This window comes from Myodes glareolus, chromosome 26, assembly GCF_982192425.1.
Source record: "Myodes glareolus chromosome 26, mMyoGla1.1, whole genome shotgun sequence".
Lineage (NCBI taxonomy): Eukaryota > Metazoa > Chordata > Mammalia > Rodentia > Cricetidae > Myodes > Myodes glareolus.
Window position 1 is genome coordinate 10,391,369 of NC_142051.1, and position 8,707 is coordinate 10,400,075.

The window sequence follows — 8,707 nt, forward strand, 5'->3', positions numbered from 1 at the left end:
AAAATAAACAAGTAGGGAAGTAAATAAATGTTGATGAAGTGGCGCTAAAAAAAAAATTCTTTGCGAAAGTCAGAACACCCTTGAAAAGGCACAGGTTGTGTAGGGGTGAGCTTCCTTACAAAGGGGGGGGCATATCGTTCTCAAACATAAAGAGTACTGCCACTAGATAAGACCACATACAAAATAGATGTGGGATAAGTGTCTATTAATAGCTGTCGTCTCTGTTTTTGATAAGGCACTGGGTGGTCATGACAATCTTTATGCTATTTTACTTTTTCTATTTTAAATTATTTTTTCAAAGTAGTATGTCTTTAAAAATCAAATAACATTTTAAAGCCCCAAGCCTAAGACAAACAAACATTCCATGACATTCTGACCTTTTCTGTCACCAGGGACAGTCCTTTAAAACCCATTTAATGGGTAGTATTTTTCTCATACAAATAATATTTCAATCCTAGTTTTTTAAGCTTTATATTGGTGTAGGAGGTCCTTCTTTCTATATGTTGCTTGTATTGGTTAATGAATAAAGAAACTGCTTTGGGCCCGTTGATAGGGCAGAACTTAGGTAGGTGGGGCAAACTAAATGGCATGCTGGGAGAAAGAAGGGTGGAGGAGAGGAACACCATGGAGCTGCCAGAGACAGATATGCTGAATCTTCCCTGGTAAGCTACTGCCATGTGGAGATACACAGATCAATGGAAATGGGTTAAATTAAAAATGTAAGAATTAGTCAGTAAGAAACTAGAAATAATGGGTCAAGCAGTGATATAATAAATACAGTTTCTGTGTGGTTATTTTGGGGCTAAACAAGTTGGGCAGCTGGGATGAACAAGCAGCCCTCTCCTTGCCACATGATATTATTTATTGCTTTTAATTAAGGCATCTGAGAATTCTTATCATTCTTTCTCTACTCTTTAGAAGCAATTTCATCACAGTTTTTGACTAAGTCAAAATTCTAGTCTCTCTCAGATACTTTGTATATTAACTCATATATTCATAATGGATTTTTAAGACTCAGTCAGAATTTGACTTGACTTACTGAAAGCAGAGCGACTTCTAGGGTGATGTATGTCCCTCAGTGTAGAAGGCCGCAGCCACATTCTCCATTATCAAGATGGCGCTGACATCCGGCTTCACCACCAGGTGAACGCACATGTGCTCGGTAATTTCCCACTGAGTCCCCGCCTACTCCCGAGGCATCACCTGGGACTGGGAACAATGGACCTATCCAAGAGTGACACGTCCAAAGCAGGGTCTGTTTCCTATATAAGGGATGGGTTCCATCTTATCTGGGTCTCCGCCATGTTGGCTGATGCCCGCTCTCCCAAGGGGCATTAAAGCTTTACTGCAGAAGTATCCTATGTGTACCGCGTGGTTCTTGTTGGCGAGACGGTAGCGCGGGACATCTGGTGCCGATACCCGGGAAGAAGAGAAAGAAGAAGAAAAAGAAGAACTTTGCACCACCGGAGACCCCTTGGACACAAGGAGGATTCAGAACTGTAGGCATGCGTGCTCAGAGAGGTACGTTCTAAAGTCCAGAGAGCATATCAGAAACTGAGCAGCAGTGGGAGGTTGTGCGCGCACCCAGATAAGTTAAAAAGGACCCCCCGGTAAAGAATGGGGGAGACAGAAAAGAAAATAAGTTAAAAAGGACCCTCCGGTAAAGAATGGGGGAGACAAAAAAGAAAATAAGTTAAAAAGGACCTCCCGGTGATTTTGGGAGAGTGGAGATGGGGGAGAAGGCTGATTTGCAGGGTCGAAGGCTTTGTGTTGTGTTGTTCGTGTTGTTTTTTGTGTACTGGACAGGAGAGGGATATTTGAATTTGGGAGCTGCTAAAAAAGGTAGTTTAGATTTAAGGCATGGGCTTGAGAGTGTGATGTTGTGGAGGAGAGGTTCTGTTTTCGCCTCCACGGAGGATGAGAGCCTAAGTATGTGCTTGAGATCCATGTGGTTTGAATCACCGAGACCTCCTGAAATGTTGTAGTGTATACCCCTAAGAATGCAACGGCCCAATAACAGCAGGAAGCAGCCAAAGAGACAAACGACGTCCAAATTCCCTAAAAGATTAAATGAGGTCCTTTCAAGCCTGCTTCTCTGAGTTCCGCTTTGCTCCGTACACCGGTTTGGGCTCGGAATGGGTGCAGCTGGGGCTGGAGGGCGGCTGGAGCGGAGCTTTGCTCTGTGGCTATGGTGGGGAGCACGTTGCGCCGGCTCAATTGGTGCGGCTCGGTTGGTGCCTGGCCTGGAGGATGTCACAGCGGTGCCACAGGCAGCGGGGCCAGAAGGCTTACAATGTACCTAAAACTGTGCTGGTCTCTGAGGGTAAAATGGCTCTGATTCCATTTGGCTATGCTAAACGATGCTAACTTCAGGCAGGGCTGGTCGTATTTATCATAATAAAAGCGCAATTAAGGTTTAAATGCAGTAAACAGGCAGTACCGTATTACATCTACATAGTGCGACTTAAGTTTTTAAGAACTGCTTAGCATTTTAAAAACTCAAGTCCTCCTGAAAGATTGCTATGTATACGCTTGGCTTGTCTGGTGTTTCAGGTTCCACAGGGAGATGAATGCGAAGGGCCCTTGGATTTGGGGGTGATTGGGTCGTTGGCTGGATCTGTGAGAGTTTACAGCCGCTTTTGCTGTGGCACAGGTGTTGAGAGTTGGCTAGTAGGGAAGCGGCCCTGTTCGCCGCCTCTCCCATTGGCCCCTTGAGCCGCAGGCTCTGGCGCGGAGTTATTGCCGGCCTGTGCAGCCTTGGTCTGGGTGTCGGCTCCCGCCACACTCCGCCACCAACACAGCCTCAGACCTCAGAGAACGAGGCTAGCCCCGCGGGGAAGGCAGGGGCGCCTGGGGGTGGAGCCGCCACTTCTTGGCTTGGGACATGGGGATCCGCACAGCGAGCAGGCCCAGGGCCGCACAGAGCCCTTGGATGACGGGCGGGCTCTGGAGCCCGAGGCCACCGTACCAGCAAGGAATACGGGAGCCAATAAATCTTAAATCTAATATCAACAAACAGGGCCTGGGTTTTTCCTAGGCACCACTGGGGCAACACGGCCCATACCGTAAAAAACAGAGATCCCCATATGGGTTCCCTAATGGCCACGTCATCTTAGGACTCCAGGCTGAAAACAGGAAAACGGTTTTCTCATATTTTTGAAACAATAATCTCATCTGTGCCAGATTTAAAATGGTTTAATTCTAAGGCCTACTATAATGACACAGACAAACAAGATTGCTCTTTAAAACAGAGACCTATAGGTCTCTAAGTTCAAGACCAGCCTACTTCCAGTACTGACTGTGCTAAATTTTTACACTGAGTTTTTTAATACTCTTAAATGTTATTTTGGGAGAAGAGTTTGTTTATGTTTTTTTCTAGAAATGCTACTATTCATGCTGTGGATTCATCTGTCCAGAGGCCTGAGGACAAAGCCTCTGCTATGGAGCTGTCTGGCCTGATTGCTGCGGAGCTGGCGGGTTCCTGAGGGATGGTCCAGCTCCTGCCCTTGGTCTGTCAGTTATTGCTATGTTGTTGTTGTACATTGCAATGTTGTTGTTGCTATGCCATTGCTATGCTACTGGATTTCCCCTTGTTTTGTCAGTTATTGCTTGCTATCAGTTTCCCTTATCCTGTCAGTTATTTCTGCTAAACACTATGGGTATCTTCAAGATAGGTTACAAAATGCCATGGTTATTTAAATTAAAAATTGGATAAATATCTATTTAAACAAAAAGGGGGGGGAATAATATAAAGGAACTGCCCCCGATGCCAAGAATGGCCATCGCCATGGCTCTGTTCACCATAAATTTTTTAAATCTGGATGATAATGGCCAAAATGCTGCAACACGACATTGTTCGGATCCGCAGCGGCCCAAAGAGTTGGTTAAGTGGAAAGATGTGCTTTCTAATGAATGGAAAGGCCCGGATCCCATCTTATTGAGATCCAGGGGAGCTGTTTGTGTCTTCCCACAGGATCAAGAAAGCCCATTCTGGCTGCCAGAGCGATTGACCCGAACAGTGAAGAGTGATCCACAACACACGGATTCGCCTGAGGACCTGGCTGCTGTTCCTCCTGCCATTTTGCAGATGGATGACAGAGCACCGATGGAGGACACTCTCAGCTTTCCCGAAGCTGTTACCAGTCAGCCATAGGATGGCGGTGCTTCCTTGACTTTTTACAACCAATATGACTCTGGGCCCCCTCCCCCTACCGTCCTAGAGATGATTTATAAGCTTGGCCATAGGATTACAGTCCTGGGTCGTGTCTTTCTTCCCCTACTTCAAAGAATGGGTGGGGGTGGAAATGTTCTGGAACAGTCCTATGCTATGAATTAGTGTTTCTCCTCTGGATGGTCTGCTGACTCAAATCCCAAAATCGTAGGGACAAAGTGGTTATTGCACAAGCGCTGGCTGCCCTGAAACAGGGGCCTCTACTGATATGTGGCTATCTATGTTAAAGCAGTAAGGTTTAAGCCAACCAGCTCCTGCACCCCTAGGACTGTGGTCCATTGCACAGGGTGGAGTGCTTGGCTTAGCTAGCCCTGAAGGTTGTCGAGCTGAAGAGCATCGCACAGAGAATGGCCCTCTCTGAGAGATAAGTCGCTTTGCTTAAGGGTTTTCTGCCGTATATTCCCTTTCCCAGAAAATTGGCAGAGGGCAGGCCGGATAGGCTCCAGGTGTCATGAGCCTAGGGACAGATTCCGTGTAAGCCCATTTTAATGTTTTCATTTTGGGAAGTGCGACCTCTATCTTTACCTTCCTAGGGAGTTGCCTTTCTGCAAAGAAGTAAAATTAGGGGGAGATGTAGAAGGCCGCAGCCACATTCTCCATTATCAAGATGGCGCTGACATCCGGCTTCACCACCAGGTGAACGCACATGTGCTCGGTAATTTCCCACTGAGTCCCCGCCTACTCCCGAGGCATCACCTGGGACTGGGAACAATGGACCTATCCAAGAGTGACACGTCCAAAGCAGGGTCTGTTTCCTATATAAGGGATGGGTTCCATCTTATCTGGGTCTCCGCCATGTTGGCTGATGCCCGCTCTCCCAAGGGGCATTAAAGCTTTACTGCAGAAGTATCCTATGTGTACCGCGTGGTTCTTGTTGGCGAGACGGTAGCGCGGGACACCTCAGTTTGATGTTAGTAGCCATTGACGACCTGTGATATAGGCATATCAAGAAGTTTGCAGAGCAGTGATATACTTCTACATTTTTTAACCTCAAATACATTCATTAAATAAACTTTCCCCCATTAATTACTATTTTTCTAGAACATAGTTTAAATAAAAACTCATAATTTCTTATTTATACAATTAAACAAAAATTGCACTCTGTTGAATAATTATTCTAAGACATGTACTCAGTTTTCTTGTTATAATTGCTAATTAATTCCCCATGATTACAACTTTCAATTTAATGTGTTAGCTTGTTGTTTCCCACATATAATCAATAAAATACCCTTGGTAACATTTTCAGCACAGAGCTAAATGTATTTGTGAGTTTGAACAATGTTCCATAATACCATGGAGTACAAGGACCAAATTCAACTCAGAAATTTGACAGGAAAAAAATCTTCTGCTTTCTATAAAAATATGTTCAAATAAATAAAAAGAACACAAAAGAAATTTAGGGAAAACTTACAAAATTAAGAAAAATAGGTAGATAATTGCATTGCAATGGATGATTGTTATTTAAAATCTAACTTTTGAAAATGTAAAAAGCAAAAAACATATAGGGAGAATAGAACTAATGAATCAAAAAATTATCGTTGAGGCTGAAGGTGTAGGGAAGGGCTTGGCTGGCATACACAAGGAACTAGGTTCAAACTCAGCACTACCAAGGTAAAAATGAGATGGGGAGAGAAGAGTGAGAGGAGAGAAGCAGAGAAGAGGAGAGGAGGGGAAGGGAGAGGAGAGAAGAAGAGGGGAGGAGAGGAGGCAAGGGGAGGGGAGGAGAGGAGAGGAGGCAAGTGGAGGGGAGGAGAGGGGAGGGAAGAGGAGGTGAGGGGAAGGGAGAGAAGAGGAGAGGGGAGGGAAGGGAGAGGAGAGGCAAGGAGAGGAGAAGAGAGGAGAGAAGCAGAGAGGAGAGAAGAGGAGAGGAGAAAAGAGAGGAGGGGAGGGGAAGGGAGAGAAGAGAGAGAGGAGAGAAGTAGAGAGGAGAGGAGAGGAGGGGTGGGGAGAGAAGAAAAGAGAAAGAGGAGAGAAGCAGAGAGGAGAGGAGGGGAGAGAGGAGAGGGGAAGGAGAGAAAGGAAGAGAGATGGGAAGGAGAATGGGGAAGGAATTGGAAAAAGAAGGGAAGGAAGAAAGAGAACTTGTGAACTTGAGGACTAGAACGATAAAAATTTGGGTTTTCCCCCCATAGAATGACCATTTTTAAAAGGCTGATAGTGACTGAAGTTGGACCATTTTATATATAATATTTTTTCTAATTTTACATGTTTGACTTTGTCCTTAATAAAGATCTTAAAATTATATTCTGTGATTATTTTCTAATTATAGTTGTACATTTGTCTCCTGCTGGAGGCAGACTCAAGGTTCATTATGGCGAACATGACCAGGCTGGTCTTTCTGCTCAATATGCAAACCTCTCCTTACTTTCTCCTCACTGCCCATCCAGTATCTCACCCATAAAACAACTTGGTGCTCTTTCTTTCTTCCCATCACATTTGGCTAGGTCGTTGGTAATGGTACATTTTGAATCCCTGATTAATGGGAATCCGCTGCTGCCGATGTAATAAGCCCATCAAACCAAATTATTAAATACAGGTTTAATGAAGAGAGAGCAAAGTACTCTTGCCTGACTGTCAGGAGGGCGGGAGGAATTACATGGTAAATATGGCTACCGGGTCTTAAGTAGACTATAGGCGTGATCTTGAGCAAGCCCCAAGGAGGGACTGACTTTTGGTGGGCTTTCTCAGGGGCAGGGTTTGAAGACGGCAGTTCCAGGGGAGGGGCCATTGCTTGGGGCACTGAGGGAGGAGTGAGACCTGAACATAGAATCAACCTCCAAGCTGGAGATCCCAAACAGGCACTGATTGACCACTCGGTGCCTAGGGGTATGTCTAACGTTCACCTTACTGGTGTCGTTCGTCCCAAGACTTAGGCACCTGATCACTTGGTTCCCAGTTGAAGGCGTAGTCTGGAGGACATACGGGATTTTTTAATAAAGACCCGTATAGCACACTGACAGCCAAGACGTGGAACTTGTAGGTTATAGGCTGACTCTGGTTCCAGCTCAACTCCTCAGCTTCCTGGCCAGCTGGGAGGCAAGGGACGCTGGTGCAATCAAGGTCCAGGCGCAAGGAAGAGAGTATCCGCGGGTGATGCCTTCCGCACCATGCTGGGATGCCTTCCTTGAACAAATGCTATCTTTGGCTCCTTCACGTTGTCTCAGCCACAGGAAAAAAAATCCCCAAGGCATCGTCCTATCATCCTGTCTAGGTTTTCAAACTGCAATCGTGATGTTCCCAGGAAAGAATAACTATTTCTTCCCATGACAATATTCAGATACTAATCGGCTAAGTGGTGAGAAATACCACAAAACTTGAGAGTTTTAAAGGATTTCCTGTAGGTGTTTTATCGTGAAGATGATCAATGAATTCCAATAGTGTTCACCTTTGTAGTGGGCAATAATGGCATTTGATAGATTAATACATTCTAATGTATTATTTTTAATAATATAAGTCTCGGTGTAAGAGCAGGAACAGCACAGCATTGCTTTCTGAACAGTCAAGCCAACAGAGCTCATTGTCAATAGAAGCAGCACCCTCCTCCTCACCGGGATTGCAACCCTGCATATGCCTATCTAGCTTATATGAAGACAGCGCCCGTGGGAGTTTGGACGATGGAGAACTTGGCTTTCCAGCCAGTGAACTTCATCAAGACACAAGAGGAGGACAGTAACAGCGGCTGAGTGCTCTAAGCCCTACTAGGCTTGTAAAAAACGTGGGAACAAACAGAGGAGGGGTAGCTTCTAAGGCTGTACACAGCCTGGGAGTAGTGAAGGGCGGAGCACGGAGAGGGCACAGCTGGCACTCAGGTGAGAACTGGAAAAGAGAGTGACCTTGGGGTTCTCACTGTTATGATTTTTTAAAAATGCTGCAAGATCCCCGGCTGGCCATGTGATGGCAGGCAGCGTGCCCACAGAACAGCTAGTCCCAGGCAGAGACGGCTGCGGGTCCCCAAGTGGTGGCTGGTCCCAGGCAGGGAGACACATGGTGGGTGGGCTGGTCCCAGCGAGCCTGGGGGTGTGAGCAGGCGGCAGGTAGAAGGCACAAGGACAGACATATCGTATAGAATAGAATTGGATATTTATTACTGGGGGGAGGGAGAAGGAGAAGAGGAAGAGAGAGACAGAGAAGGGGAGCGCGGGAGAGAAGGAGCAACCGTCAAATCGAGAGGCCAAGATGGCGAGAGGGAGAGGAGGGGTCCGCTGGGAGTGGGCGTGGCTTGTCACTTAAAGTGACAATCAATCATAACCCTCACTGCTTCTTGAGAGCTGCACATATTTGTTTCCACTCTGTGTGATCTCGCTGTATGGCTCTGAAGTAAGACAAGAACACAGGCGACATTAAAATTTGAACAACCCTTTCCATAAGACATGCCTCATTTTTTACTACCATTTTTAAGGCATTAAAGTGGGAAAACAGCACAAAAGTACTATTTAAAATGTTATTTTGCTATGGTTTATATGGATGCAGTATCTG

General features: G+C 45.8%; 1 long non-coding RNA gene across 1 annotated transcript; it reads left to right on the forward strand.

The window, feature by feature from the left end:
* Window positions 1-1,082: 1,082 nt before the first annotated feature.
* On the forward strand, window positions 1,083-5,080 carry LOC148117727 (uncharacterized). The gene is made up of 2 exons (XR_015736725.1): window positions 1,083-3,509; window positions 3,974-5,080. It is a non-coding gene; the product is annotated as an uncharacterized LOC148117727 (long non-coding RNA).
* The last annotated feature ends 3,627 nt before the right edge of the window (window positions 5,081-8,707 follow it).